At 35.5% G+C, this 22,005-nt stretch overlaps 1 protein-coding gene across 5 annotated transcripts in view; it reads right to left on the reverse strand.

Annotated features, from left to right (window-relative positions):
* The window catches only part of LOC116539304 (schwannomin-interacting protein 1), a 785,902-nt gene that overhangs the window by 570,305 nt on the left and 193,592 nt on the right, over positions 1-22,005 (reverse strand). The window lies entirely within an intron of this gene.

The following is a 22,005-nucleotide window of genomic DNA, read 5'->3' on the forward strand; positions in this document are numbered from 1 at the left end:
ATCTTGGCTCACTGCAAGCTCTGCCTCCAGGGTTCAAGTGATTCTCCTGCCTCAGCCTCCCAAGTAGCTGGGATTACCAGCACACACCCCTATGCCCAGCTAATTTTTTGTATTTTTAGTAGATACAAAGTTTCACCATTTTGGCCAGGCTTTTCTTGAACTCCTGACCTCAGGTGATCCTTCCATCTCAGCCTTCCAAAGTGCTGGGATTACAGGTGTGAGCCACTGTGCCCGGCCCAAGAGAGCAGATTTTAAGTGTCCTCATCTCACGCACACATAAACACACAAAATGATAACTATGGGTGGTAATATGTTAATTAACTCGACTATGGTAATTGATACACTATATATGTATATCAAATCACCATGTTGTACACCTTAAATATATGCAATTTTTATTTGTCAATTAAACATTTTAAAATTAAAACATACTCCTTCTATAGGTTCTGGGGTACTTGGCAAATTCAGAACAAATTCTGCTAAATGGAGAAAAGTCTTAATTCTATTTTTTATGTTCACATGTGAAATAATTTTGGCTCAAATATTTTCACAAGTAAACACATTTTACTTCCAATAAAAAAAGCAGCAAGCATAATCCCTACCTCCTCAAATGTTGGTTGTTTTCCTCTTTCCTCCTCTCTCAGGAATGACATTATTTATTATTGGAAACTAAGGTTTGAGGCAATGAAATCTAACTGTGCATCCCAGTGCAAAAAATGAACATTGATCATCTTTGCAGTTTATACCCGTTTCCTCTTTACATTTAATCTTCATTTTACTTAGTTTTCCCCTATCGTTGACACATGTATGTACATTGTTAATTATACCTTAAGACTAAATACAAATGAATTCAATTTTAAAAATGTATGGAATATCTATTATGTATAAATATCATGCAATAAATACAAAGGGCAACATCAATCACATCTGCCTTTAAGTTTACAGTCTAGAATGAAACATATAAGCATGTATGGTTCCAACGCAGGGCAGGGGCAACATGAACAGAGATCTACACAGTAAATGCCACAAGGGCTGGCAGGAGTTAAAGCACTATTTCTCAGAGGCTGAGAGGTAGGACCTGGAAGCGGGCCATGCTAAGGACTGTACAGGTGGATATGAAAGCAGGGATGAGAGAAGATGCTGCTGGAGGCAGAAGGGGAAAATGAAGGAGTCTGAGAAAGGATGTGAGGGAGGCAAGAGAGTAGAGAGTGCTGAGGATAATATTTTAAGATAGGCGAGCCTTATTAGCACTTTTTTTTTTTTTGAGACAGAATCTTGCTATCTTCCAGGCTGGAGTGCAGTGGCATGATCTCAGGTCACTGTAACCTCTGTCTCCCAGGTTCAAGCAATTCTTCTGCCTCATCTTCCTGAGTAACTGGGACTACGGGCGTGTGCCACCATACCCAGTATTTTTGTATTTTTAGTAGATACAGGGTTTCACCATATTGGCCAGGCTGATCTCAAACTCCTGATCTTGTGATCCACCTGCCTCAGCCTCCCAAAGTGCTGGGATTATTAAACGAGAAGAGCAATTCTGGGGAATGTTGTAAACTTCTTTATTGGACTCTTCTTTCATGTGAGGTTTGACCTTTATGTTGAATCATTTAGGCTAATATGCTGTAGGATACATGCCATTTCTATCTGCAAAGCCTGAATTTGGGTCAGTTGATAAAAGAACATTGTAATAAGGCAAGGACTCAGGAGAAAACTACCTTTCCCTTTCTGATAATGACCTGGTTCTGATCCACTCTAAGATGCTTATGAAGAGTATTCCTAATTCTTATGAGCCAGACACAGGTCTGAAACACCGATGGAGACTGAGTAGTTCAGGTGGCAAGTCTATTGCCAATCTAGTCCTTCAATGTAGTTTAACACTCTAAAATCTACTTCGTCATTCTCTAAGACAAAAACTTGGCCTCTCTCATTTACTTTTTCCCATCTCTGAAAAAGTCCAATCTTGATCCTATATGGAGACTTTAAAATGTTTTGAAGGAGGGAATCTGAATAGCAGAAAAATAACTGTAAATACACTTGGCAGGATTTGAATAATTTTTCAACTTTCTGCAGCATATGCAGACAATAGCCAAATAAAATTATAAATCATGGTGTGCCACTGGAGAGTTTTGTTGAAAGAAAAATGACATCTCAAATTTCAGCCAAAAGGTGGGCTATAAATAAATACCCATACATTCTCAAGTTACAATTTCCAAAGTTGTTTCACCATACAAAGGGGAGTATTTTTAAAGCATCTTATTAGCAGTTCCAGCTTGTGAGAGTTTGTTGAGAACCCCAAATCAACTTGATTATGTTATATACTACAAATTTACTATTGATGCAGAGATGGAATCGCATAGACATTCTGCTACTATTACATAGTAAGATGAAAGTAATCTACATTTTTTTTTATCCTGCTAAAACAAATATTTGTGAGTTTCAGAAGGCCACTTGCCCTAGTACATGAAGCCATCATACTAGAATAGCAGTTCCCAAAGATCCAAATGAGCAACTAATCCAATCTTCTTATCATGTACTTGTAGAAACTGAGTCCTAGAATGATTAAGTAACTTGTCCACGCTGTACAGCACAGGCGAACCATTCATGATGGACAGTCACATAGCACCTAAGACATGGTACTCACAGAATACTGTCTTTGGACAGTACTTGGAAACATTATCATCTTGCCCTGTAGTGTCTCGCCTGGATTTCTAAGCATGAATCTACCACTAATTTGTGGGCCTCTTGGTTCTTGGAAGTCCCCTATGTTACTTCAATTTTCTTCCAAAGAAGAAAGAAGTTCTGTGTGTTCTTTTTCCCTTCCCTTCCACCTCCCTCTGAGAGAGAGAATTATTTTTCACCCTATAACTATTGAGTTAAATTGGCTGAAAGACATCCCGAGAATAGGCTTTTAAGCTCCAGCAGCTAATTTGATATTAGGACATTAAACAGAGGAAAGGAAGTATAGAAGAAAGACTTATGCCTCCTATTTGTCTAATATTCCTTTTGCATTAACCACATGCTCTTTGCCTCATTTATAATTCTTCCAGACAGATTGCTACTCGGCATTGTTAACAGCAACCTATCAGAATTGCGGTGTAGCTTCAGACCACATATTAGAGCAGGTGCAGACCAGAGCAAGAAACAAAATTGTGACCTCCATACCACCTTCTCTCCTCTTTACCACCTTCTTGCTTCTATAAAAACATTGATGCTCCTCAAGATGAATGAATGGAGCAAATTTGGTGGCCTGCATAAGTTCACAAATGCCTCCAGGACATTTTTCCTTGGTCTGATCAATCCTTTTTGAAAATAGGTGTTTTCCCTTCAGATTTGGTATCCATAGCTACATGGGAACACAACTGGGCAGATCTTGGGCCATTCTTGCTATTAGAGGTCATAATGAGTATTCAAAGAACTTCAAAGATAATGCTGGCATTTTGTTCTAGCATATCTGTTCCATCCATTTACCATAGGTAATATATGCAAATTTCAAAACAGCCAAATAAATTGAAAAAAATTGTTTTAATTATTGGTTATGTGACCCTGATGAAATGCTGCTTAAAAGCTATTATTTTTAATCTACACAAACTATTACTGGTTATGTACATCATTATATGGTGCTGAGATGACCATCAGATGATATGGTCATTGCGAAGCTGCCCCTTATTGACAATCAACTCCAGAAAAAAAATACAGGGGGGTAGCTATAAACAGAATGAGAAGTCCAGAGCAAGAAAGACTAGTGCTTTTAGAATAGAAATCCTATATACATTCCATGATTCCCTAAAACAAAACCAAAAATATGATGCCAATATCCAGAAATCTTTGTATACTGTATGATGACATATTAAAAAGAAATTGAAAATAAAGCAAAACTGAAATATGTATGATGTAGTAGAAAAACCAATCACATGTTAAAAATTATTTTAGTTGTTTAACTAACATGTACATTCCAGTAATTGCTACAAGCACTTAACAATTACTAACCTCTCAGTCCTCATGCTGAGTACTTTGGGTTCTTATGAGGAATGTGCTACCTTGAATGCTGAGTTCTACTTTCCGGGTTCCCCTCTTCTCCTAGATCTCAGCAAAGTAATTTCTCCCTTTCTTGATAGCATTTCATGCCCCTTTTAAAGCCTTATAGTTCTATTATCTTTATATTACATAAATGGCTAACACAAAGAACACACTATCACTTATAATGAGAAATAAAGTATTTGTCTCATTTAACTAGCCAACTAACCAAGACACTGCTTCATCAAGCTATAAATTCAACATTCTATTTCTGAAAATTTTAAATATACAAATATACAATGAGCCCTAATCTATCCATTACCCAGGTTTTAGCAATTAAAATTTTCCTATACCTTACACCTTTTTCTCTACCTTCCCTCCTCTCTTTCTACCTGTCTTTCTCCCGTCTCTTTTTCCTTCTCTTCATCAACTATTTTTAAAATACATGCCAGACATCAGGTTACTTTACTCCTAGAATTTCAGTATTTGTCTCTAAAATGACAGGGAAGTTTTCTTCGATAATTATGGCCTAACTATATTGTCATCAATACAAGCAAGAAAAGTATTAATAATATTTTGACACCATCTAATACTCAACTTTTTATAATTGTTGCAGTTGGTCTGTTTGCACCAGAAGCCAAACAAGGCCCATAAATGGTATTTGGTTGTTACATCCTTTAAATCTCATTTAATGTAGAGTAGCTCCCTCTTCTTTTTTTTTTTTTTTTTTTTTTTTTTGAGACGGAGTTTCGCTCTTGTTACCCAGGCTGGAGTGCAATGGCGTGATCTCGGCTCACCGCAACCTCCGCCTCCTGGGTTCAGGCAATTCTCCTGCCTCAGCCTCCTGAGTCACTGGGATTACAGGCACGTGCCACCATGCCCAGCTAATTTTTTGTATTTTTAGTAGAGACGGGGTTTCACCATGTTGACCAGGATGGTCTCGATCTCTTGACCTCGTGATCCACCCGCCTTGGCCTCCCACAGTGCTGGGATTACAGGCTTGAGCCACCGCGCCCGGCCCTCTTCTTTTTTTAAAAATAATTTTTTCATTCCATAAATGTATTGAAGAACCTGAGTCAGCTGCCTCACAGAATATCACATATTCAGTTTTTCAGTTGGCTTCTTCAAGTGGTCGTTTAACTTGACCCTTCACCTGCCATATTTCCTATAGTGGAAGTTGGCCATAAAGACGTGATTAGATTTGGACTTTATTATTTTTACAGGCATATATACTGTGGTGATGCTGTATACTTTCAGCTGAATTACAGCAAGAATATACACTCTTACTGATGCCAGGATTGATGAATAAGTGGTTTCAAGTGGTGACAACCTGATGCATCCTTGGTATAATTTCCCAACAACCTTTCATCTTGTGGCTTCACCCATTCATGACTGTCTTAGATCATGATCTATTATTTCATTAGGGTTGCAAAATTGTGATTTTCTAATTGTTTCACTTTTCCTATAGTTATTACTTGGAATTTTGTAAAGCAGAAATTTATCAGCTAGGTTTATTTAGTTGCCCAAAATATAGTTCATGCTGGAGAAACATATGTTTGATTTTCATATTAATCACATTTTTAGAGTAATGAGTGTTGCTCTACTGACTGCAGTGGTGTCCAATAATATCTCTTTTTATAGTTTTATTATAACACATAGGCTTTTACATATTTATTTTGTTTCTAATAATTACATTCACTATCCTTTTCATGCCCAAAGATTCTTATCTTTGGCCAGAAAAGCTTCTGTGTACTTTCACATAACTCTATTGGTCTTTGGAATCTTCCTTGCGTATTTTGTATATTTTTGCCTGAAACCTGGAATCTGCTGCTCCTCTAAGTAATCCTGGCTTTTACAGGCTGGAATAGTATTTGGAGACTACAATCTAGGCACATAAATTTCGGTTATTATTTCTTTTATGCTTTTTCATGGAAAAGAACTAAGATATATCCTTTTTTAAAAAAAATAAAATTTTCTGCTGATATTGCTATTTTATTTTACATTTAATAATGCAGAATTTTATGTAATTTTTTTGGCTTTATACTGATTTCTTTTCTCATACCTAAAAATCTTGATTCCTAATAACAGTAAAATAATCACTTGCATTATACAAATTATAAATGGAAACACTGTAAAACAATTCCAGTACAATATTGCCAATATTGCTATTGAGTAAATTTTAAGATTTCCTTGTAGTTCTGTATTCCCTTACATAATATTCTTTTAAAGAATGTTATACTTTAAAATAGATAGTCAAAATATTATGTCCAAAAGTCACATGAAATAATTTTTTCGTGTGTGTGGTTATGGCACAAAAAATTAGATTCATTTGTTTTCACTAATTTTCTATCTTAGGGATTGCCTTATTTTATTTGGTTTTCTTCTATGCATATATTTACCTTGTTCCAAGTTCAAAACTTTAAAACAAGGTATATTCAGAGAGGTTTTATTTCCATCACTGCCCACTTTGCTGTGCTTTCTCTGTTCACATATAGATAAATATTTTTGTTAGTTTTCTTAGGTTTTCCTTTTGTTGTTTCTTTTTGGGCAAACAAAAACATACAAGTACAGACACTTACTACCACCCCCTTCCTGCCATTCTTACACAAAAAGTAGCATACTGTATATATCTTTCTGACTTTATTTTGTTCTTTCAATAATACATCCCAAAGATCACTTCGTATGAGTAAATTAAGACATTCTTCACTCCTTTTTATAGTTGTATAATATTGCATTATGTGTTATCCACCATTTTTTTAGTTGTCTTCAATAGAAAGCCTATTTTAAATTACTTAGTTCCCCATTGCCAACATCTTTTTATTAGGTCTGTAGATAAAAAAGTTAGTTTGACAAACATAGCCTCATGCCCCATATTTGATGTTAGGAGACAACTGTTTAGTGTAGCATCATGGAGTGCAGTAGAATCTTTTCTTACCCCTGGTCCTCTGGCATTCTGCTGTAGTGGAGTATAAAAAAGACCATGTTGCTATTTGTAAATGTTTCTAAGATTTTCCTTCTTTCTTACCATTCACTTGTAAGAATGTTGAAATGTGTCACCAAGTTGAAAAATGCCACCACCATTTATTTCCTCTCCTGTTGTTTCCTGAGGGCTGCAGCATCTGGTGGATTATCTTATTCATTTGTTCAAGAAATGTTTATGACTATGAGTTTGTGTCCTTTGTAGGGACATGGATGAACCTGGAAACCATCATTCTCAACAAACTGGCAGAAGAGCAGAAGATCAAACACCGAATGTTCTCACTCATAGGCGGGTGTTGAACAATGAGAACACATGGACACAGGGAGGGGAGTACTACACAGTGGGGTCAGTTGGGGGGAAATGGGGAGGGATGGTGGTGGGTGGGGTGCTGGGGAGAGGGAGAGATAGCAAAGGGAGACATGCCAGATGTAGGTGATGGGGAGGAAGGCAGCAAATCACACTGCCACATGTGTACCTATGCAACAATCTTACATGTCCTTCACATGTACCCCAAAACGTAAAATGCAATAAAATAAATGGGAAAAAAATGTTTATGGAGTATCAACCCATTGGTAGGCCCTGAGCATATACAGAAACTAGGTATGGTTCTTGCCCTCATACAGTTTTAATGGAAAGACAAACGAGAAACAAGTAAAATAATAAAGGAATGATAAATTGTGATAACCCAGATAAAGAAAAAAGACTAGGGTACAGTCTGAGGAAATAGTGGTAGCTGTGAAGAATTTGTGTAAGGAGCTGCCACTTAAGCTAATAGTCATATCATTAGGAAGAAGCTGCCAGGTGAAGAAGAAGAAAAACATCCCAAATACAAGAACTGCAATATGCAAGCATCTAAGGCAAGAAATAAATAAGAGCTTTATGTGTTCAGTGAACTGATAGGCTGGTGTGGCTAAAGCGATATGAAAAGACAATGACCAGATCACATAGGACTTTGGAGTTATGATATGGCAAGGAATTTGGATTTTACCTAAGGGGAAATCTAATGCTAATAAGCAAGTAATATCAATGCAATTTAAGTTTTAATAAGTTCACACTGGCTGCTTTGTGGAGATTGGATTAGAACAGGCAGGGAACTCAGTGTAGGAGACTATGGTGGTGATGAAGGTGAGAGATGATGGTGGCTTAGGCCAGGATGTGGGTAATGGTAATGAGGAAAAGTTACAAATTACAGATGCATTCTTGAAGAGAAACTCAACAAGACTTGGTGGTTGATCAGATACACATAGGAAAGATGTAATGGTAATAAAGAAAGGAGTCAAGAATGAATTTCAGCATTTATCTTGTTCGGCTCAGTATTGACTTACCGACTTACGGAAGACTGAGGGGGAAAAAGTTATTAATGTGACTAAAGAAAGGTAGTGTGGTGTGTGAAACATGGGGAGGGGACAACAAAAATCTGACTAACCTCACCACAATCAGATCATTCCCATTTGCCTTGCCAGTTCAGATTTTGAGGCTGCTTTGTTCATGAGCTAAAGCATGTGTTCTCAATGTTATTCACCTTCATTGATTCTGTCGTCAGAGCACATGCCTCTAAGATCCTAGCAAAAGGTTGTCAGTCATCTGTGATTTCAATGGTAATATGCATTTTCATTTTTTACGGTGACCTTGTAGGTACGCTGATGGAGAATTAGAAGTAGTTGCATGAGGGGATACTAGCTAGGCATTGTTTTAAATGAGAAGTCTTTATTTATTTTTTAAAAATCATACAGCTAAAAGTAACTTTATTCACGTGTAGGAGTACAGCTGACAGCGTGGTTGTCTTTGATTTCTTCTTTATAGCCTGCACACAGACTGTCATTCAGACTCACAGTGCAGTGGGAATAACACTGAACTTGAACTAGTATGACATGATTTTACAGTTTTATTTCATGTAGTATATCTCAAAGTGGTATTGAGAAGATCAAATCAAACACTATATGTCACCTCTGACACATCAGTACTTTTCTTCTTTCTCATCTTTTCCCTATTTTTATCAAATATATTACACTCTGAAAAAGAATCAAGAAAAATATCAAGAAATTGATATCATACATGAAGCTCTGTTTTGAACCCTACAGAAAACAATTTAATATTTTCATTTACTTTCCTATTTTACATTGAAAAATATTTGTTTATTAATAGCACAGGCATCAGAGTATGACAGTTAAGGTCCAGCATGCTGAACTAGCTGCATTTTAGCTTTACTTGCTACTGTCCATGTAGTCAGAAAAAGTTCCTTAGCATCTCTGTGACCCAGATTCTTCACCTATAAAATGAGAATAATTACAGTTCCTATTTTATAGCATTGCAGTGATCATAAAAGGACTTAAAGGAATTAGCATATGTAAAATACTTAGAAGAATGCTTAGCATATAGCAATGCTGTATAAATTTTAGCTATTATAATTATTGTGTGCTAGACGGTAATTTAAAATAGAATGCAATACAAAAATAAAAATTATATTTTCATTAAAATTTTCTATAACACAAATTACTAAAAGATAATAAAGCAATAATTATGGAATAATTCAATGAATCATTAAGAGTCAACAATTTTATACCCAGCCCAGCTAAAATTCATGCACAAGTGTCCCAGAAGACATTATCTGACATTTAAGTATATGAAGTTCTTTTCTAAGTCTCAAAAAAATCGAAATAAAAAAATGTAAGAATGGAAAAAGTATAGTATAAAAAATAGTTAAAAATCCTTATACCACATATAAAAATCAACTCAAAATGGATTAAAGACTTAAGCGTAAAACTTGGCACTATTAAAACAAGGCAAGATAACCTAGGAAATATCATTCTGGATATAGGACCTGGTAAAAATTTCATGATGAAGATGCCAAAAGCAATCACAACAAAAACAAAAATTGACAAATGAGACCTAACTGAACTAAAGAGCTTCAGTACAGCAAAAGAAACTATCACCAGAGTAAACAGACAACCTATAGAAAGGGATAATATATTTGCAAAGTATGCATCCAACAAGGGTCTAACAGCCAGAATCTATAAAGAACTTAAATCATCATGCAGAAAACAACCCCATTAAAAAGTGGGCAAAAGACATGAACAGACACATTTCAAAAGAAGACATGCATGTGGCTACGAAGTATATGAAAAAATGCTCAACATGACTAATCATTAGAGAAATCTAAATCGAAACCACAATAAGGTACTATCTCACAACAGTCTGAATGACCATTATTAAAAAGTCAAAAAACAACAAGGGCTGGTAAGGTTGCAGAGAAAGGGGAACACTTACACATTGCTGGTAAAAATGTGTATTAGTTCAGCCATTATGGAAAGCAGTTTGGCCATTTCTCAATGAACTCTAACCAGAATTACCATTTTACCCAGCAATCCTATTATTAGATATATACCCAAAGGAATATAAATCATTCTGCCATAAAAACAGATACACATGTGTGTTCATCACAGTGCTATTCACAACAGCAAAGGCATAGAATCAGCCTAAATGCCCGTCCATAGTAGGCTGGATAAAGAAAATGTGGTACACATACGCTGTGGAATACAAAACAGCCATAAAAAAGAATAAAATCATGTTCTTTGCAAGCAACACGGATGCAGCTAGAGGCCATTATTCTAAGTGAAGTAAATAGGAACAGAAAACCAAATACCACATGTTCTCACTTATAAGTGGGAGCTAAATGATGAGAACACATGGACGCAAAGGAAAAAACAAAAGACAATGGGGCCTACTTGAAGCTGGACGGAGGGAGAAGGAGGAGCATCAAAACACTACCTTATCAGGTACTATGCTTATTACCTGAGTGGCAAAATAGTTTATGCACCAAACCGTATGACATACAATTTACCTATATTACAACAAACCTGCACATGTACCCCTGAACCTAAAATAAAAATTAAAAATACATGCATAAACACAATGAATATACACTAAATCTAATTAATTGTTGTTAAAAGATCACAAAACAATGTAAATGTCAAAAAATAGTTCTTGAAATACAAGTTTTAAATATAAATAAAAGAGATATAGAAACAACAAACTGAGAAGTGAAAAGGACAATAAGATAGGAGAGAAATTAAAGAGAACAGGAACTGCATCTGTGCTGGTTTCTACTGTATTGCCAGTGCTACGTCAATGCCTAGCAAGGAGTAGGTCCTCAACAAATATTCATGGAATGAGTGAACCATTCACTCAGAATATTGCAGAATGATAAATTAAAATATTTTTATTATTAAAATCAGAAACACATATCACTACATATCTGTAACTACCAACAGAATAAAAATTGAATGTTTATATTACAATTTGAGATAGAAAAACAAAATATAATTGATATAATGACTGAGAAACAAAAGAAACAATAATGAAATACGAGAAACAAAAAAAAAAAAGGCAAAAGAGGATCAAACTTAACAGTTTGTTCTGTTATTAAAATGAGCACTTGATTAGTAAAAACAACTATGTTTATGTTTAAAACAAAATTCAGCTACATACTGCTTATGAAATGATCAGTTAAAATAAAGTAACTGAGAAATGTTGAGAATAAGTTTTGTAACTGTTACCTATCAGGGAAACACAAAATAAAGTACGGATAAAGAATGTGACTATTTGACTAACATAGGAACTCTTTGTACCTTATAAAGAAAGATCAGAAACTCTTTTCAAGTATCAGTGGAATATATGATCATATCTGTATATGAAACTAAAAAACAATCCCTACACAAATATCCCAAAGTAAAAATTGTAAAGGCCATCTTTGATGGCTTCAATTTAACAAAATAAAAAAAAAATTACTGTGTTAATATTTAACATTTTTAGAATTGTCACTAAATAAAAATTTTAACTGCTTTTATAAATGATAGCTGAGTCAAAGAAAATATGTGTAATTATAAAATATGCACAAGATAAAGAAAATGATACAGCTTATTAGATTGGGAACACAAATGAAAACAAATTCAAAACCTTAACTGTTGTTAAAATATTAATTCACTGAAACAAATTATGCATTAAACTGAAGAAAAAACAAATGGAACAACAAAAATACACTAACATTGGTCAGATGTGATTGTTCACGCCTGTAATCCCAGCACTTTGGAAGGCCAAGGCAAACGGATCATCTGAGGTCACGAATTTGAGATTTAGCCTGGCCAACATGATGAAACCCCATCTCTACTAAAAAAAAAAAAAATTAGCTGGGTGTGGTGGCGTACACCTGTAATCCCAGCTACTCAGAAGGCTGAGACAGGAGAATCACTTTAACCCAGGAAGCGGAGGTTGCAGTAAGCCGAGATCATACCACTACACTCCATTCTAAGCAACAGAGTGAGACTCCATCTCAAAAAACCAAACCAAATCAAACTAAGACACCTAAAGTTAACAAAGTAAATATTACATTAAAATATCAAAGTGTATTAATCAGAAAAATACAGAATTAATACAATAGCTGATTGTTACAAAATTTCAGTTAACAAAATTATAAATATTAAAGGTAATAAAAGAGCATGCAGAGAGAAATTTTTAACAAAATAATCTGATAATTAATCTCAAAATATTCCCTGATATATCTTGGAAAATAAGTATCAGAATTTACAATATTGTAGAAAACCTGAATGTCTAATAACCACAGAAGAAATGAAAATGTTATTTTACAATATGTACAAGAAAATACGCTGTGGCTGAACAGTTTTATTAAGTTTTTTTTTTCCCAAACTTTCAAGGAACATGTAATTATCATGCTATATAAAATTAGAAACCAAAGGAAAATCTAGGAAGCTTTTCATTTTATGAATCTTGCATAGCCCTGATTCAAAACTTGAGAAAAGTACAAACTACAGATGAATTTCATTTTATAAGCAGAGATGTAAAAACTTAAATAACATACCATAAAATAGAAATGAAAAAGCAACATATAAAGAACTACCCATTAAAACCAAACAAAAATACTACAATGCAAGAACAGAACATAATGTATCATATCAACTATGGATAATAAGACAACCTATGTTGCTTAGTTTGAATTTTCTAATCAATACAATAAGACTTTTGGAAAGGAAGAGGCAATTTAGTATTATTTGCAGTTTAGAAAATTACGTGGTTAACCACCTCGAAAGAATCAACTAAAAAAATTCTAAAGTACTAATAAGAGATTTTAATAAGTTGAAAAGATACAAATCAATACGACAAAAAGCCATTGCTTCCTATATTCTAGTAATAACCAGTTAGAAGTGGAAAAAAGGGAAGGAAATAATCCATTTGCATAGGAATAATCATAGTAAGTAAAGTAAAATATATGCCGGCACAGTGGCTCATGCCTGTAATCCCAGCAATTTGGGAGGCTGAGGCAGGCAGATCATCTGAAGTCAGGAGTTTGAGACCAGCCTGGCTAACATGGTGAAACCCATTTCTACTAAAAATGCAAAAAAATAGCCAGGCATGGTGGCGCATGACTGTAATCCCAGCTACTCAGGAGGCTGAGGCAGGAGAATCACTTGAACCTAGGAGGCGGAGTTTGCAGTGAGCCAAGATCGCACCACTCACTCTAGTCTGAGCAACAGAGTGAGACTCCATCTCTCCATGTCTGTCTGTCTGTCTAACTATATAATGAAATTTCAAATCTTTCCTGATTTCTATGTCTATTGATGTTCTTATCCATATTTATTTCAGTATTTATTTACCTATGCAGTGTTCCTAGATGGTAAGAACAAATTTGCAAATGTGTCAATTCTTATATTAGTTTACAGATTTGGTGCAATTCATATTAAAGTCTCTAAATAATTTCTTAAATATACAATTGTAAAGTTTATCTGGAATGAGTGCGATCATTCAAGAACATGAAAAATATATGAGGTGGAGAATTTCCTACTAGATATTAAAACTGATCATATAAAAGACACTAAAATACAGGTACTAAGATAGACATGTGAAACCAGGAAGATGGTTCAGAAAGAGATTCTAATGGATATATTTTTACAGGTGGTTAAGATCACATCATAAACTAGTAGAGAGCAAAGGACTGGTCTATAAATGGTGCTCAGGTAAAGGGTTAACTACTTGGAATAAAATAAGACTATTGTTTACTATGCCATACACCAAAATGTCAATGAACTTAAGACAAATGATAAAGCTGAAACCATTTTTTTAAAAACACAAAAATATATAGGTGAATGGGATACTAAGTAGGTTTTATTTCCAAAAAAAATTTAAAATTCTATAGATTGAAATATGCAATCTAGGAAAAATATCCCACAAATATGAATGCAGAAGCTTAATAATGTATATATAATATTTAACACATAAAATCTCAATGAAACAACAGACAATTCACAGAATAAGTCAACATGGCCACAAAATATGACAATGCTAAACTTCATCAATTAAAAGTACAGGTAAAAATGTTGAAAATATGTTTAAGAGGTATATTTTTATATATACATATTCATTCCTAGTGTGTACGCATTTAGGAAACTCCAAGGAAAATTCACTGAAATGTTAACAATAGTGATCTTTGTTGGATTAATGGTGGAGATTTTTTTTTAACAATTCATATCTTCTGAAATGAATATAGATATATACATTGAGAAATGAATAAGCATCGCTATAAAATCAGACAGAATATTACAATTTAGTTTAGAAATAATGTCATTCAAAATGTGTTGACTGAAAAACAAAGTAACCTGCCATTACTGATAAATTTCATTTATACAGAAGCCTCATTTCCTATCAGTTTTAGATAAATTAATGATCACTGTACTTTGCTGTAAAATGTAAATAGCTCCCTCTTCCACTGACAAAGCAGATTTGTTGGTCTTCACAAAAATACAAAATGTATATACATTAAGAAGTGTAAGCACATTCATTCAAAACTATATTTTTTAATTCGACACTGAAATATTAATGTCTTTTAATATATGAAGCGTATTTTTAAAATACATGTGAATATGTGTTTTAGGCACATATGTGGAAGCCTATGTATTTGAAAATAATTCTTGTCCAAATAAATCATTTAGAATATTTCTGGGTAATTATGATCACATAGCTTAAACATCAATTATGGGGTATGAATAAATGTTTTCCCAGATTCTAGCAAGCCTTCCTGCCTTTCTCTTCCTTCCAAAATCATCAAAATGAAGTTCCAAGAGAATTTATTTCTCTTTCCTAGCTAATTAGCCCAGTCTTCAGTTTAGCTGGCAAAGGTGACTTTTGCATAACCAGTAGCTCTCTTTCAAAGCAGACTGTGATGTGGGAGGTTGTGAAAGGCCTACAGAGGTCCTGTGACCTTCAGTAGGATCCATCCGAGCACCCAAACAGAAGCCTCTCAGCCACGAATGGCCCACGTCTCACACAGGGAATGTACTTAACACATGCAGTCGTGGATTACTTCCTTCCCATCATCCGTTTTCTACTGGCACAAGTCAGAGGTGCTGTTCCAAGTGGAAAATGTGGGTTCACACAGCAATTTACAGAATGTGCTTTGCTTTTTTGTCTGTTGGTGGGACACTGGAAGATAGGCCTGGCACAGTTCATCCTTTCCAAGTGCTTAATGCCATCCCTGGGGACAGGAATATCACGAGCCCAGAAAAACACAGCTTTTAGCTGCCTGGTGTTGAAAATTTCAGGCAAAATTCCAAAAGCCCTCAAACCTAATGTTGAATTGACAAAGTGCCAAAAACTCTCTGGCATTAAATTTCCACTCTTTATTTTCCCCCTTCAGGTTAACAGCTTGTGATAATAATGTGATAATGCCACCCTGTGTTCCAAATATCTCGAAGCACCATCTTGTTAAGCTTCGGTGTCCCTTTGAGATTAATGGGAATTGGGCAGACTTATTCATTTTACAGATGAGAACCCCCCACAGGAGATGAGTCAAATGTTGAATGATGGCCCTGCAGACTTATCACATAGGTCCCGGATCTAAATTTAATTCTCTAAACAAGGCCAAGTGTTGTAGGAAAGGACCTGAAAAGCTCAGCTAGCATCAAAAAGTGCCAGAGTAAGATTCATAGAAGTTATTAGGCAGGCTAGCGTAATAAACTGTTAAAAGCGGTGAAAACACACATTCCAGGAGGGGCAACAAGGCATTGTCTAGGCATAGCAGTAAAGCACAGTCTAGGTGTATGGCCAACTGGAATCAACGAGAATCACCATTATCATCAGTAGATCTAATGTGACATCACTGGCATCTTACAGTATCAGGCACACTGAGTTTTGGCTTTTCTTTTTAGTTTATCTGAGACCCTTCTCCTAATTACAGAATATACTGTTATACATATTACAGTAAGGACAGGACTCTAGCCACCACTACAGAAGTAATTCCCTTCCCTGAATTCCAGCTGTCAGCCCTGAATGCATGATTTAAACCAGTCAATGGCACGACCCACTTCAGGACTTCGAATGTGGAAGAAGTGTCTCAGAGAACTGAAGGGTAGTTTGGAACTGTGTAACCAGTGCATCCAATGTACTGTGAGGCCAACAGGGTTCCATTAATGTCTATTGTGTGCCTTTCCATGGGTTTCTGGTCAACCAACTTCCTCAGTTCCTCTTTTTCTGAGCTTGATTCTGTAGCCTTCCTGTCAATATAATAAGGTGTCTGTTGTGTTTCTAATAAATTATTTTTCAGCTTAAATTAACTAGAGTCAATTTCTATAGTTTGCAACTTGGAAGACTAAAATTAGCAGTGGTCAAGGCTGCAATAAAATTAACAACAACCAGGTCTAGCAGCCTACACCAGGCTTACAGCAACAAGAACTGTGGTTTTGGAGGAAGAAGTCTTCCCATAGTAGAACAGAAGTCCATGTATGGCAGAAAGTACTAGTGCTCTAAAATCTATTTTATTTTCTTATTTCTATGTAATGTGAAGGATATTTCCCAGTCTCCCTTGCAGCTAGGTATGGCATGTGTATTAGTCCATTTTCACACTGCTATGAAGAAATACCCGAGACTGAGCAATTTATAAAGAAAAAGAGGTTTAATGAACTCAAAGTTTCACATGGCTGGGCCTCACAATCATGGCAGAAGGTGAAGGAGGAGCAAAGGCATGTCTTACATGGTGGCAGGCAAGAGGATGTGTGCCTGGGAACTGCCCTTTATAAAACCATCAGATCTCATGAGACTTATTCCCTATCATGAGAACAGCACAGGAAAAACCTATGCCCATGATTCAATTACCCCCTATTTTGTCCCTCCCATGACACGTGGGGATTACGGGAGCTACAGTTCAAGGTGAGATTTGGGTGGGGATACAGCCAAACCATATCAGCATGTGATGGGGTTCAGTCAAAAGAATGTGAATTGAGTGATGTACATCTTCAATGGATCCACTACAATCTCCCCCATATGCCCTTTTTCCTTTCTAGTTTGCTGAGAAGGGCAGCAACTCTAGGGTGGTCTTGAAAGCCACATGTTGAAGATGGAATAGTTCCCACCATCCTGGGTTCTCTGAATGACTATATGAAGAAGGATCACCCTGCTGTATTGCTTCCCCTTTCAGTACTGATGACTAATTAGGAAATGAACTGCTGTTTGTGAGCTATTATACTTTTAGAAATCTCTTTGTTACAGCATAGCCTAGATTTACCATGTATGATAAATCAATCAAGCAAAGATTCAAATTCAGAGCAGGGCCAGTAGCTAGGCTGACTTGATGCTGACCGCTTGAATTGATGGTCTACAGCTTCAAGATTTCTCCCAATTTATAAAAGAACAAATGACAACTGTAACAGAATCTCTAAAGGTATATAATGCAGCTATAGCTACACAGATTGAAAGGATACAGGCAAAAGAGCAAAAAAGCTCATTATAGATATGACAGTCCTGAATAGAATCATACAACTGATGAGGGATCAATAAATTCTAAATTTTTTATTTCTTTTTTATGCATTGTAGTATCTCTATGCTAGAGATAATGAAAAGATAAATTATAACTCCAGTTCTGCTTTTTTCTCCTTTAACCTAGTTTTCCCTTTTCAAATAGATCCAAGTGATGCATCTTACGCTTCCTCTTGGGTTTTTTCCAACTCCTGACATTTAAAATAAAACCCACCTGGGGTTTTATTTCCCAGTTTTCCCTTGACTCCTTTTCAAGTGGGTGGTTTCTCAAGGAGTTCAGGGAGGATTAATCATCTCAGTTCTTGTAATCACAGGAGTATGTACCTAATATATATTTGTTGAATTAAGAAATTGTTTTCTCTTTTTAATGAGATGATACTGCACTGATGACTCTTATCCATGTCTAAGTTGGAAAAAACCTTAGAGATCACATAGCCCTTCTACTACACATGCACGTACACATTACGGAGTCCCCTTCTATAACATCTTTTATGTGGGTCATCCAGTCCGTGTACTCATATTTTTGGTGATCAGAAGCTCAATGCTTTATTCCTATACCATTGAAGAACACCTTCTCTTTTTTTTTTTTTTTTTTGAGATGGAGTTTCACTCTTGTCACCTATGCTGGAGTGCAATGGCATGATCTTGGCTCACTGCAACCTCCACCTCCTGGGTTCAAGCGATTCTCCTGCCTCAGCCTGTAGCTGGGATTATAGGCACCTGCCACCATGCCTGACTAATTTTTGTACTTTTAGTAGAGACAGGATTGTATCACTTTGGCCAGGCTGGTCTCAAACTCCTGAACTCAGGTGATCTGCCCACCTCAGCCTCCCAAAGTGCTGGAATTACAGCCATGAGCCACTGTGCCCAGCCTGTACTTATTTTTAAAATATTTCTCCGTAAATCTTCCACTGATTGCTCAGTGTTGGGGTCCCTTACTAGTCACATATTCCAATAGAAATTCCCTTGCCCAGGAGTCAGTAAACTGGTTTCTAGCTCCAAATTATTATTTCATTCACAGGTCTTTATCTTCTCCACAAAGATATCAGAAAAAAATCTTCAAACCCATACTATAGTTCAGATACAATGCCTGACTTTTTATTTCCAGAAATCTCAACAAAAATTAAACATAAGCAAATTTGTATGAATTTCTCAAAGGCACTGAAGCTTTATAATCTTTCATATCTACTGTCACATCATTAGGCTGAGTCCGTCTTTGCTATTAAAAATAGATATTTACTATATCATGGGTAGTCAATGGACATGCTTTCTATACCAACATTGTATTCAACACAGTACAGTTCCATCAGTTTCAATGCACACAAAATGAAACCCAAGGTGGAGAGATGGGGCTGTTTTTCTTGCCACTCTGGTGCACAGGAGTCAGAGATCAAACACTAAAACAGCATTCTACAGAAGCATGCCACTGAGGCTAATCCAGAATGTTGAAAATGTGTATTGCATCAAGATGGGTCTTATTAATGGAGTCAGGCACTGCATGATGTAGTGTGTCAACTCCCGAAGTGTAGATAAGATGGTGTCAAAAATCCAAGATGAGAGTCAGAAGCACGGGACAAATTAGGCAAGATGGAAGTGGCCTGAATTCATCCCCAGGACTGGCTTCCTGGATGTGTACTTGTTCTTTACATGCGCCAATTTAAGTTTACTTATGGAAGAGAATAAAATCCATTTAAAGGGACTGGAATTTGAAAGATTAGTCAAAGTGAGAAAGGCGTCATATCCAGACATTTCTATTTGGATAATATTCTTGGACTTTCAGCTCTGTGTGTATCTTCCATGAAAAGTCCCTAAGCTCTTTTCAGTTCTCTGAATAAGGTAAGATGACTTCATCATTTCTAGTAATATTTAATGTAAATCTCAAATCGGTCATGTCATATCTAGTTAGGCCCATAATGTTATATAAAGTAGAAATGTACTTTGCAAATAAAATTGGGACAGGAAAGGAACAACTAACAGTAAAATGTGGTAACTGAGGACAGAAATCACTTGATAGAAAGTTTTATAGTGATTCTCTAGGATGCTGGAGTACCTCTTTCCAGCCCCTAATTTCCACTGAACCCTACTTACAGTGTTAGAAACATACTAAACACACTAAAACACGCCTAGAACCCATCTGGAATCAATCAGCATCCTCCTCACTGAAATAACCCCAAGGATCCCTATGTCCCTCTAAGAAGCTACCATTTAGGACCTTCTTGCAACACATTCCAGTTTCAGGCTCTTCCATACCGGAACTGGTCCTGCTGGGACTATAGCTAGAGGAGTTGCTTCTGCAGGAACATGTAATGAAAACTGATGCAACAGAGATGAGTCTGAATACCTTGGGTGTAAGAACTATTTCCAAGATCAACCAATCTTTCTTAGTGCCAAAAGGGGTTAAAATTAGCAGTAAAAACCACACCTGCCAATTACCTGCCTCTATATTCAGCCACCCTGCAAAGCATCCTAACTAGGGTGGCTTTCATAAATAAATATGCCCCTAAATTCTTTGTAGCCAAAGGTTATACATCCCTTGCAAGGGTGGGTGGACCACAGTAAAGAGATCTGGGAGCATATTTTTACACTGGCAAGAAATGCAAAATGTCACTCAACTAAATTTAAGATTGTTCACATACATCTGCTACCACCAGAATGTTATTTAAAAAAGAAAGAAAGAAAGAAAGAAAGAAATGAAAAGAAATGTGAATATCTAATAACTTAGCTCTGAACACTTTTCTACTGTTCAGGTAACTGTTTCAATAATGATTGAAAGGGTATCAAAACAGAAGCAAACATGTGTTTGTCGTTTGTCATACAGCAACAATTTCTGGTTAAATACATAGACAACCATATCGCAACTACAGAAAAATGTGTGTGCTGGATAGCTGTGGTTATAAATATATCACTAAAATGTCTGCAAAAAAAGCAACAAATATAAAATGTTACACTTCCGACAATATCATAAATGAATCACATCCTTCAGAGAGACAGAGACAAAGATCAAATAAATTTCTGAAATAGGTACATCTCCTGACCCCATTTCAGAGCAAGCAGATGCATTTTATGACATGAGTCTTGGATTCTTCTGGATTAGGGTGTTACAATTTAATAAACCAGAATGATTTGTCCAAAGTTCACCAGCAGCTGCAAATGGATACAGTTTACCATAAAGGAACAATTTAAGTTTGAAATCACAGAGGTGCATGTGTGATTTACCTATTAAACCAAAGAAGAATTCTAAAATTTTGGGAAATGAAACTAAAAAAACTAAAATGATAAATCTGCCTTTCATTCTTTTCAAAAACTGAGGCCTTTTAAATATTGACATCAGTTAAGGAAATTATCAGTGGATCTATTAAGCAAAGATGACAATGTATACCAAGGTCTCTTTTATATAAAATCGTTACCTCCTCTAAAATTATGCACTTCATACACTGTCAAAATGCAAGTACCATTTTATCCTAAAATGAAATGCCAAATTACTAAGGAGTTAAGAAGCAACAGTAATTCACTTAGAAATTACCCATAACAGAAAGAAGCCGTTATATTTGAATTAAAGATTGAGCTGAGTAAATTGCATTTACTTCTGGTTTTTAAATATGAGGGAAACTACTGAGGGAAATAAATATAATATACAAATATATCTTTATTAGGCTTTAAAATAAATGATTCAGTATAAATAAATTTTCCAAACCACATTTAACTGGCCTGAGAGAAGAATCATGATTTGTTAAAGCTATTTTTCAATGAAAATATGTTCTCTTAGAAAGAAATTTGAATAATCAAAATATCTGTTGGGAAAATTCTTGGTAGTAATTCATAGTATTATTTATTCATTGGTTGTGTCATGAATTGGTAATATCACAGAACCACACCTTTGATAGTATTAAGGATGGAGTTAAAAGATGTTTTTAAAGAAATATTTTTCATTCCTGGTTTGAGCATTTAAATTGAACATTTTGAAACTAAATATTTTCAATTATGCTAAAAGTACTACTTCAATGGCCCATATCTAATTTTATGAAGTTATCTGTTATTTCTACTTATAATAGGCTCCCACTGTATACGTTTCATACCAATAAATTTGAAATTTTGTAAGTCATCAAATATCTCCCATGTACTGATATTAGAATACTTAGACATTTATTCTTTTGGTAACTGAAAGTATAATTTACAGTGGAAAAGTTTAACATTGA

This window comes from Sapajus apella, unplaced genomic scaffold (genome assembly GCF_009761245.1).
Source record: "Sapajus apella isolate SASKATOON/1434 unplaced genomic scaffold, GSC_monkey_1.0 scaffold4, whole genome shotgun sequence".
Taxonomy (NCBI): domain Eukaryota; kingdom Metazoa; phylum Chordata; class Mammalia; order Primates; family Cebidae; genus Sapajus; species Sapajus apella.